Genomic DNA, 11,301 nt, shown 5'->3' with positions numbered 1-11,301 from the left:
AGGCATAGAGACAGCCCTGCTGAGAGATCTATATATGCCTGTGGACCTCGCTGTGGCTGGCTGCCCCTCTAGGCCCCCAGGGTCTGTGGCTGGTGTCCCAAGGTGTCCCAGGACAGAAGGTCCACATACTGGTGTGTAGACCAGTGGTGGCCCACAACAAAGCTCTCCCAGTTTCTAGAGAAACAACGAAAAGGGGGCAATGGAGTGAACAAACTTTTTCTGACCTGCTTTAAGGATAGGTTCCTTTCTATTTGATGTTCAAAATGTGCTTTCTTTTACAAAATGAAGATGCTGATAGAAAGTAGACCTATTTTTTAAAAGTCTTGACTTGATAAAATACAAGATGGTAATTAGTATTTCTAGGTTTATGACTTTCTTTTTATTGGTCCATGAAAGCTGAAAGCAGGGGAACCACTGTCCAGGCTACGCTGCATTTAATGAATGTATCCCTGGAGTAGTCACAGAGCTGAGAAACGCCCAGAGAGGCTCTGTGATTGAGCCGGAGAACCAGCCCAGCATTTACCAGCCCCAAGGGGACTCCTGGGACCTTAACCATTAGATTTGAGCTGCTGTGTAGCAGACATCCTGGGATTGGGGAGGTTGGGAAAGGGGGAGACATGTTACTGGCATCTGAGGATTTTTTTTTTGACTCTGGAATAGAATTTTAGAGTTTGGCCCTGGTTTTTCAGGTGAGACAAGCACAGCATCCAGGAGTCTTTTGAGAACTAATCCATTTCCTTACATCCCTGCTCCTGGGCATTTCTTCTCCTAGGCACCTTTTTCTTCCATCCTGTCTCCACCTCCTGCTGCCTTTGAGCTGACAGCTGCTTTGTGTCATTCTTTAAGGGGGGAGCATTATCTTGGGTATCCCATCTTTCTTCCCTGCTCCTCATTCTGTTTTGCAGTGTGTGTCTATATGTGTGGAGGGGGAGGTGCTCTGGAGCCCCTTCACTCAGAAAAGAAGTTCAGCATTTTAAGACTAGAGATAGCTCCCAGGGATGCGTCCTCCCACCAGAGCCAGGTGATTGCTTCTCTGGGACCAGAAGTGAGGTAATCCACCTTGATGTGGTTCATTCTTGTACGTGGCAGGAAGGATTTAGATCCCAGGCTGATGTTCAAGGCTGTTAGTGTTCCTTCCCATTCTTTTTGCCTGAGTTCTGGCTTATAGCACAAGAAGATGCTTACTTAGTAAAGTAGGGTTTGGTGGGGGTAAGGACAAAGTAGGCCTCAGACCCCAGAGTAAGCACTGTGCTTCTTACTGTGTTGAGTATCAGTTTCTTGCTCATTCTCTCTCTCTCTCTCTCTCTTTTTTTTAAGATTTTATTTATTCATGAGAGACACAGAGAGGGGCAGAGACACAGGCAGAGGGAGAAGTAGGCTCCATGCAGGGAGCCTGATGTGGGACTCAATCTCGGGACTCCAGGATCATGCCTTGGGCTGAAGGCAGGTGCTAAACCGTTGAGCCACCCAGGGATCATCATCGTCATCCTCCTCCTCCGCCTCCTCCTCCTCCTTTCTTCTTCTTTTCCTCCTCCTTTCTTCTTCTTCTCCTTCTTTCTTCTTCTGTAGGCTTCACATCCAGCATAGAGCCAAAAGCAGAGCTTGAACTCACGACTCAGATCATGACCTGAGCTGAGATCAAGAGTTGACACTTAACCAACTGAGCCACCCAGGTGCCTCTTGAGCATTGGTTTCTTATATGTCAGATGGAGTAATCCTTCTCTGCAGGGTTGTTGTGAGGATTAATGGCGATTAAAATATGCATAATGTTGGGCACATAGTAGTTGATCAATAGACAGGGACAAAACCTTCCTAGAAATCTAGAGAAGATGGTTGGGAGTGAACCCCAACTCTGAGGGGGTGAAGGGTGAAAGACAGTGTGGTATCTTCATGCCTAAACAATTATGCTTTAGTCTCTGAGTTGTAGTTGTGGAGATATAATACAGATTAAATATTTATCTCAAGACCTCTTCTAGCTTGTTCATAGAAGAACCAAGGAGCCAGACCAAAGGAGGGAGAAGTTTGCCAGCCTTTCTGCTGCTGGGAGGAAGCTAGACCCCCAGGAGCAAGGAGCTGCTGTGGTCCGGGGCCTGACAAATTGCTCATGGATGAAGGAAATAAACACCTGATAGGAAGAGTAGGAAAATAACTTTATGGAAAAAACAAACAAACAAACAAAAAGAACAAAACTTGCTTAGAAAAACACATGAAAAAAAAAAAAGAAAAACACATGAGTAAGGTTGGGAGCTTGACTAAGAACATTGTGGGTGAAAAATGAAGATAAATGGGGGGGAAAATATATATAGTGTGAAAACACTGTCCAGCCCTCAGCCAAGTGGATTCAGTGGCTGAAACAGCTCTCTATGCCAGTTTTGAGACAAAATACCTCAGAATTGGAAATCTCCCAACAGTATCAGAATTCTTGCCTTGCCTGTCAGGAGTTCTGTGTTCCTGAAGACAGAGGCTGTGAGGAAGGGGTGCTTTAAGTTTGGCCCCAGTTCCCACCAGCAAAGGGAGAACTGACTGATAGGTAAAATAGAGGTGATGAGATTCTTTAGAGAAAGGAATCCCGTCTTAGCGTTCATGAAGCCAGAGTGAAAGACCGGGACAAGGGGAGGCATTTACTACAGCCTTTAGAAATCGTTTTTCAGATGCAGTTTTTAACCCCATGGCCACATACTCTAAAAGGGAAGTTAGCCGGAGGAATAGGATTGCTCTTTAAAAAGGAAATGCTGACAGTACAGTCCTGAATGGTGCCCCAAGGAGGAAGGTGGTGGGACTCAGGGAGAACTGAACCATCTGTGTGGCTACAGGGTCTGCTGTGCAGTGAGGGCAGATGGTGGAAGACTGTGGGAGGGGGGTGCGTGTCACTGTAGGTAGATTCAGGAGTGGCCTGACCCCTGAAGAGGAGTGTCAGGAAGTCCAGAGGCCCGAATGTGCTGAGGCTGGTGGAAAATGCTCAAGACACAAACGTCTTTTATATATTCCCTGGGCAAGGATGAGAAGGAAGAGTAGTAGGTTTATAACTTTGGGCTTCATGACTGTGGATGGGGAACAGCCACTGAGGCCCTGTCCTTTTGGGAGGAGTGAGGGTGGGGAAGACCACAGTGTGAGTGCTTGGGAAAGGGGGCCAGCCAGCTGCCTCAACCTGAGTCTGAGCCATTTGCTGCCTATGGAACACCTTCACCTGTGCTCACAGAGTGACAATTGTTATGTGATGTTGATTGTTGAAAAGGGGACCAGAGACGGGCAAAAAGTCCAGGTTTTCAGAGAGATTTTGGAAATTATTAATGCATAAGCTTGATGTCAGTTTTTGACAGCTCTAGAGCAGATTGTTAAAAAGGTGGTTTGTGAGACTAGAAAGGCAAGTGGTGAGCTTTGGTGGGGGTGTGGTCCCTGTGGCTCTTTAAAGCAGCCCAGCCAGATTAATAGATCTGGATTTCTGCAAATAAATGGCATCTCCTGCAGCTTCTTGGACAGATCAGAGGGCCAGTTTTTTTTTTTTTTTTTTTTTTTTTTTTTTTTTTTAAATCATCCTGAAGAGAGGCTACTGGCGTAACTGCCCTGTTCAGTCTTTTTTATCAACCATGGGGATCAGGGATTCCAACTTACAGTCCCCTGGGTTCCACTCCCAGGGATTCTGATTTAATTGGTCTGTGGTGAACCCAGTTGGGCTGGGGCTCCCCAGGTGTATCTAATGTGTAGTTAGAGTAGAAATTCTCTGAAGCAGATAAGACTGAGATGTTGGGCACTGACCTGGGCTCTTCTACTGCAGGTGGTTCACTTGCCCTGAGTTTTAGAGTAACTGAATGGTTCGTGACCAGATATCCTCCTTGCCTATCAGTGGACCAACAGCACTGGCGTTACCTGGGAGCTTGTTAGAAATGCAGAATCTAGGACCCTACCTAGGACATACTGAATCAGAATCTGTACCAGATTCCCAGGTGATTGGTATGTGCGTGAGAGTTTGAGCAGTTGATCTTCAGCACTTGTATGACTGGGGAAAGGGGGTGGAGCTTGGAGAAGGGGATGAGAAGTAAGTCTTGATGAGCAGCTAGAGAATTCCTGCTGCCAACAAGAGTAAGGAAGATGACCCAGCCCCTCCCTCCTTCCTTCCCTTCCTTATTTGAGAGAGAGCATGCGAGTGCGCACCTGTGTGTACACAAACACACACCAGGTTGGGGGAGGGCAGAGGGAGAGAGAAACTTAAGCAGACTTCAAGCTGAGCATGGAGCCCAACAGACACAGGGTTCCATCTCACAACCCTGAAATCATGACCTGAGCACAAACCAAGAGTCGGGCTCTCAACCAACTTGAGCCACCTAGGTGCCCCCAACCCATTTCTTCACCCTGCAGATCAGAGAGACAAGAGCCTCTTGAGATTTACTTTGGGCTTATTCTTACTCTTCTGGAGCCCATTACCTTCTTGAGTTATCAATAAAACCCCATAAGAACCTGGGGAACTTGTATGTGTGTGTGTGTTGAGAATGGTAAGGAAAGGGCTCTCAGAAGATGTCTGCTGGTAAGCAGCCTGGCTCAGGATCTTGGAGCACATGAGAGAGGAGTAGTTGGTGGTGTTGTGAAGAGGAGAGGTGTGTTTGTAGAACCTTGGGTCTTACGGGGAGGCTTGGAGACTTAGCGAAGAGAAGACAGGTGTACCATCTAACTAAGATGTTGGTAGGGAGTAGGTGTGTCAGATCTGTGGGTGGGGTTGGATGGTGAATGGTGATGGTGGAGGTGAGACTGGGGCAGTTTGGAGAAATGGACCCCAGCCAAACTTGATGGAATTTAGTTAGTAAATCCAGAGTCTTACACTTGTTTAAGAAAAGAAAAAGTAATGCAGAAGTAAGAATCCCTGGTTTCCTAGCAAGTAGGAAGAGCTGAAACTCAATGAGGGTTGTTGAGAGCTATCTCCAGATCTGTCAGAGTGATCATGGGCAGGGTAATTGAAGGAAATGGGTCTGTTCAGCTTGGACATGAAGAAAGCTAAGGTGAGTGTTATGTGAAAGGAGTCAATGTCTATGCGTAGAGGAGTGTGCAGAACTTTTAGTAGTGGGTGGAAGTTTGTAAGCAGGGAGATTGAACCCATGTTAGAAAAAAGAATTGACTAGAAGCACCTGCTGGCTCAGTCGGTGAGCATGTACTCTTGCTCTCAGGGTTGTGAGTTCAAGCCCCACTTTGGGTGTAAAGCTTATTTTAAAACAAGAAAAGAAAAAGAATCATCTAATATTTACAAGTATTAGACAAATGTACCAAAAATGAAGAGCCACAGTGGTTTAGCGCCTGCCTTTGGCCCAGGGTGTGATCCTGGAGTCCTGGGATCGAGTTTCGCATCTGGCTCCCTGCATGGAGCCTGCTTCTCCCTCTGCCTGTGTCTCTGCCTTTCTCTCTTTCTGTGTCTCTCATGAATAAATAAATAAAATCTTAAAAAAAAAAAAAATGAAGAGCCAGCCCTGAGAGCGGGTGCCTCTCCTGTGCTTGCACGTGTCTGGGGATAGGCTGGGTGTTGACTGGTAGGGATGTTACGAGGACATTCTCTATTAGGTGGAGGCTTCCACGCTTGGTGTCTTCTGCTAAGACTGTAAAGTATAGCATCAGGCCTGTTTTCATATTAGACAATTACATTGCAGAAGAAATATCTCTTTTAGGCCATGAAAGATTTTGGTCAAGTTCTAGACAATTTTAGACCTAGACCTAATCTCCGACCTGCATTGGAATAGTGTCTCTGAACTTTCTGAAAATTTCTGCCAAATAATATGTGAAGGTGCGGAGGTATGTTTTCTCAGGGGAGAGGGCCCATGGTTTTCCGCGGAGTCTCAGTAGTATTCATGGCCTTCCGAAATTGAAGAAATATGCTCTGAGTTGTCCACTATGGTAGCCATTAGCCGTGGTGTGGCTTTTTAAATTAATTGAAATGAAATAAAACTAGATTCAGTAACTCAGTTGCACTAGCTACCTTTCAGTTGCTCGAAATCCACTTGTGGCTGGTGCCGTGTGTATGCGATAGTATAGATCCAGAACATTACCATTACTATGAGAAGCTCTTTTGAAGATGGAGTTTTCTTGTGTGATCTCTGAGCCCTCACTGAAACCTGTATCTGGGTTGGGAAATCATTGTTTCTGCTGGCTGCTCTCAGAAGGATATTTTGGATTGGGATCTCTGTCCCCACCCCAAGGTAAGTGGTGAAGGGTGTGGAAGGGACTAGTGCTTTCCTGGGTTCTAACACACCCTGAAGCTCATTGCTTCTCCTTGAAGGCAAGGGCTGTGTTTTAATTGCATGCTATGGGGAAAGAATAACAATAGGTGTGGCTCCGCACCCAAAGGCTGTCTCCAAAGCTCCCTAGGGGGAAGTGGCCTCTCCCACCCCCAGTCTTGACCAGCAGCCTTGGCTAACCCTGCCTGTGTTTATATCTAGCGCTGTTGTCTCCTCTTTGCCTTGGGCCTCTTATTCTGGAGAAGGCAGTGCGGGGACCCTACCAGTCAGAAGACCACATCAGGGGTCACAGGAGTTGTCACTAATTCCCTACTCCCTTCCTCATCCCTTCTTTATATACAGCTCCCTTGTGGATCCAAGGCAGGATGCTCAGGAAGGAGAGGGGTTAGAAAGGAAAGGCACTCCTTCATCTTCCTTGGGCCCAACTGTGGCCTGCTTCATCTTCCTTGGGCCCAACTGTGGCCTGGCTGGCTCTTCCGGTGGGTGGGTGGGGGTCCTTCAGGGCTGCTGTAGGCCTCTCCCTGGGTGTGGTCATACAGGGCGGAGGCTGCTGGCACACCTGCAGTGGACACACCCCTCTGTGGCCTTGTCTTCTGTCATTTGCATAAGAAATCCGATAACCTAAGTTTTTATTAGTCTTGGAGGGAGGGAGAAAAGAAAGCTGGCAGTTTGGTTGCGGGGTGCCTGGCTGGCCTTCAGGTGACTGCAGGTCTGGGGGTTGCTCGCTTCTGTTGGGTTGCACAAGCTCTTCTTGCACTGCTGGCTCTGCCCTGTGTAAGTTCCAAGTCCAGTGTGCCCTACCTCCTCACACCCAGCCAGAGTCTGGACAGAATAGTGTACCTACTGCTGCTGGTAGAGCAGCAATTCTGGATTCTCCAAATGGAAGGGGAATTACATTGGGTAAAGTCATTTCAGGACACTTACCAGACTGCATGTGCCCCATAGGCCCCCACTGCTCCTAATTATTGCCAGAGGAAGCCTCAGGAAGGGATGTGGAGAGGCTGGATCAAAAGCAAATACCAAGGTACCAGACTAGAATCTATTCCACTTCTGAGCCACCCGTGTGGGAAGGACATGGAGTGACTCTCTCTTGCCTCTCTCTTGCCTCATCTTTTTCTCTTTATTGACTGCTCTGTTCTTTAAGGGTATGCATTCCTGCTACAGCAAGGTGTGGGGCATTGGGAAGACCTGGTGCTCGGACAAGGAGGAGAGGCACCTTCCTGGTATGTTTCCTTGGACCCAGGACCTGCAACGTCCCCTGTGCCCAGGGAGGGCCGTTCTTCTCTCTGGCATCGGCTTTAGTTTCCCAGAGCAGGACGTCATCTGCTCTGACTTGTAGACTTGCGAGTTGCCTTCCCAGCCTCACTCAGCGAGTCTCGCCTGGGACTGGCTGTGCGCAAGGCGCACTGGGCTCTGAGCCTCGGTGGGTGAAGAGGAGGCAGTGCTTATGCCGTCCTTAATGAGCTCACAGTCTGGGGAGGGAGACAAGCATGGAAACAAATAATTACAATACAGTCTGTCAGGGCTGTAAGGGAGGGACGCCTTGAGGGCAGAGACCAGCCTTACTCACCTTTGGGCCCAGTGGGGAAGGAAGGGCACATGTTCTGAGAGTTTTAATGTGGCCATATGTGAAGGATGAGGGGGCTTCCAGGAGGAAGGGGGCATCGTCCCTGAGCCTGAGGTGTGTGGAGATGCTTCCTGAATGCTCACGGCTGGTGGCAGGGGCTACCTGAGGGTATTCCCAGATCCTGCAGGTAAGACACTTTGTGTTCATTTCTCTTGGAAGTCTTCCACGGGTGCTTTCCCCAGCTTTTTAAACCACTCAGCATTCCTGTCCTACCTCTCAATGAGCTCTTCAGGTCTCCTGTTGTTTGCTTGGATCCTGGAACATTTGGTGACCCAGGCTGTTGAATTTGGGGTGAGGAAACGCTGATGAAGTTCATAGACTAGAAGACTTTCTCACCAGCTTCTAGGAGGGCATGCAGAGTATGAGCAGAGCTACAACCGCTGTCTGGTGGGGGTGGGGTGGGCAGGTGCCTTCTGTTTGTCAGTGTGGAAGCACATGGGTGGAGTCGTTGGCTGGCTCTGACTGCATTCTCTCGGACATTGCTGGGTGTATGGGTTCATTCAGTCTGTCTCTGCTGCATCTCCAGGAGAAGCACCTTTTTTCCTCCTCTTCCTCCTCTTTCTCCTCTTCCTCCACTTCCTTCACTTCCTCCACTTCCTCCTCCTTCTCCTTGTGACTGCTGTTGACACAGACTTCTGCTGCCAAAGCTAATTGTGAGGCCTGATCAGTGAATGAAGGCAAAGGCAGTTGCCATGACAACCGCAAAGAGTTTCAAATATAGGGGATGATGTATGTGATGCGCTGCAATTACTTGGGTGGAAATTGATGCGTGGACACCGGGGACTTCAAACATAGGCTCTGAAGGTGGAGGGGGTATTGGGTTTCTTTGGCACAATGCTTTTTTTTTTTTTTTTTAAGATTTATTTATTTATTCATGAGAGACACAGAGAGAAAGAGAGGCAGAGACACAGGCAGAGGGAGAAGCAGGCTCCATGCAGGGAGCTCGACATGGGACTCGATCCTGGGTCTCCAGGATCACACCTCAGGCTGCAGGCGGCGCTAAGCCGCTGCGCCACCGGGGCCACCCTGGCACAATGCTTTGTGTGATGGAGAGGGAGGAAAGAAAGGTACGACTTCCCCCATAGTTGACTTCAGTTTCTTTTTTTTTTTTTTTAATTTTTTAAAATTTATTTATGATAGTCATACAGAGAGAGAGAGAGAGAGAGAGAGAGAGAGAGGCAGAGGGAGAAGCAGGCTCCATGCACCGGGAGCTTGACGTGGGATTCGATCCCGGGTCTCCAGGATCACGCCCTGGGCCAAAGGCAGGCGCCAAACCGCTGCGCCACCCAGGGATCCCTTGACTTCAGTTTCATTCAGTATTTGGAATGTTGGGCAAAAACCCCTCAGGGGCTTTGGGAAGGCACAACTCTAGCCATTCTGGTGTGTGTGTGGGGGCAGGACACCTAGCCAAATAGCACCAAGTGTCAAATGAGAAACCTTAGAAGTACTGTCAGCTGGCTGAGGATTGGGGTAACCCTTAAAGGCTTCCTGGAGGAAGTGGGTCTTGAACTGAACTTTAAAGCTTTGTGGGGAGTGACCTCATTCAGGACACAGCTGTGCCAGAGAAGAGAAGTTTGTCTATCCTCTGCCAACTCTAGAAGAGGTAGGTTGATATGAAAATCATAGAACTAGGGAAACCTGGGTGCCTCACCAGTTGAGCATCTGCTTTTGGCCCAGGGCATGACCCTGGAGTCCCGGGATTGAGTCCCACATCAGGCTCCCTGAATGGAGCCTACTTCTCTCTCTGCCTATGTCTCTACCTTTCTTTCTCTGTGTCTCTCATGAATAAATAAATTAAAAAAAAAAAAGAAAGAAAGAAATGGGTGTAACTGTCTTTAAAAAAAAAAGAAAATCAGAACTATACAAAGCAGCCCTGACTGTTTCACTATAAGTGAGGGATGGCAAGAGCCCTGCTCAGTCATTTTCTTGTTGTGTGACCTTAGGCAAGGTGCTTAGTCTCCCTGTAAACTAATTTTTCTGTCTGTAGAATGGGTGTGAATAATTCTATTTCACTGGTTTGTTTTGAGGATTAAGCAAGATCTGCTCTGTAATGCTCCAAGTATGGGGTACTGTATACAGTTGGGGTTGATGTTTGGTTGATGTTCTTGCACGAGCTCCTGAATCTTCGTCTGGATGTGTCCCCATTCACTAGTCTTTGCGTGGTTTCTGGCCTGTGGGTATCTGTGTTACAGAGGTTCTCAATGTTGGGGGTAATTCGTGTGTTCTGAGAGTAAATCCATTTGCCTCTTCTCAATGGGGATGGCTATGTCCCTATTCCCAGTGGAGAAGTACCCTTAGCCCCTAGGGGTCCCAAGTACCTCTGCGTCAGTCACTGAGAAGGCCAAAATGTAGAAAGAGAGGCCAGTAGAGATGGGAGAAGGTTGGTTGTGGGCTGTGGAGAGTGTCTCTGCTGGGAGCATGGCCTTTGTGACTCCTTGGAGCCCTGGCATTCCAGTTGCCTCAGGAAAGGACAGGAGGCCAGTGTGGGACAGAGATGGGGGGGGGGCAGGTGGACTGCCTTGGGAGACTATAGGCTCTTCTAGTGTAGCCAGAGACTGCTGGGGGAGTGAGCTAGGATCCGTGGGTGCGGTAGGACTGAGTTAGCACTGAAGTTGGTGGAGGGAGGGGGGGGGGGGTCAAACAGTCTCCTGCAGGCTAGGGAGGAAGACATGCGCTGTCTGAATAGGGCTGAAGTTCAGCTGTAGTCTGGTTTAAGCAGGTCCTGCCCTCCCCAAAGAGCAGGTGTCCCTCCGATCCTTAGGGACCTCAAAGAGAGGTCACCAGGAGAATGGCCTCCACATTTCAGCACCCAATCCCCTGCCTCTCCACCCTCCTTGCCTAGAAACTCAGCACATTCCAGCTCTGTGCAGAGCCTAGTAAAGTGGGGAAGACAGGGCCTCTGCCCACCTGGGGAAGACCGCCGTGTAAATAAATAACTGTGCTTGATTGTGACTGGTGCTCTAGGAGAGGCTCTGAGCTGTGCTGTGAGGCCCTGGAGGAGTGGGGGATGCTTGTGGGGGCTAGAGGAGCTGGGAGAGCTGCACAGGGAGGGGACAGTCAGGGAGGGCACCATCTGAGGAAGCCTAGCACCAGGCGGGGGAGGGGCAGAGGCAGCGGAACTGAGTCCAGAAGCAGCCTCATGAAGTCTCTGAGGCATGAAAAACGTTACTATTCTCAGACCCATAGCTTGAAGGGAAGTGGTTAGGTTCAGATGACCCTGTCCCTTTTTTGCATTTCCCTGGGGTTGGCAGAGGGAGAGAAGGGTTAGAGATCCGGAATGAGAAAGGCCTAGATTGGAATTCTAGCTCCCTGCTCACTAGCTGTGTGTTGGTGGGCAAGTGACTTAACCTCTCGAAGTCGGCTTCCCCATTAGAGCCAAGGCTGTGTGTGGAGGAAGTCAAAACCCCAGTCAGATGCTCCTATGGCGTAATTGGCACTGGGCCTGGGACATAGCAGGGG

At 48.8% G+C, this 11,301-nt stretch overlaps 1 protein-coding gene across 2 annotated transcripts in view; it reads left to right on the top strand.

Annotated features, from left to right (window-relative positions):
* TET3 (tet methylcytosine dioxygenase 3) overlaps nucleotides 1-11,301 on the top strand; it is a 106,811-nt gene that overhangs the window by 2,594 nt on the left and 92,916 nt on the right. Inside the window, exon 1 of one of the 2 annotated variants that reach the window (XM_038561734.1) lies at nucleotides 7,688-7,969. The exons of the other annotated variant lie outside the window; for it this stretch is intronic. The gene's annotated coding sequence lies outside the window, so the exon portion shown is untranslated. Of the gene's footprint in view, nucleotides 1-7,687; nucleotides 7,970-11,301 lie in introns of those variants that run through there. 2 annotated transcript variants of the gene reach the window in all.

Source organism: Canis lupus, chromosome 17 (genome assembly GCF_011100685.1).
Source record: "Canis lupus familiaris isolate Mischka breed German Shepherd chromosome 17, alternate assembly UU_Cfam_GSD_1.0, whole genome shotgun sequence".
In the NCBI taxonomy this organism is placed as follows: domain Eukaryota; kingdom Metazoa; phylum Chordata; class Mammalia; order Carnivora; family Canidae; genus Canis; species Canis lupus.
This window is presented reverse-complemented; position numbering and strand designations above follow the sequence as displayed.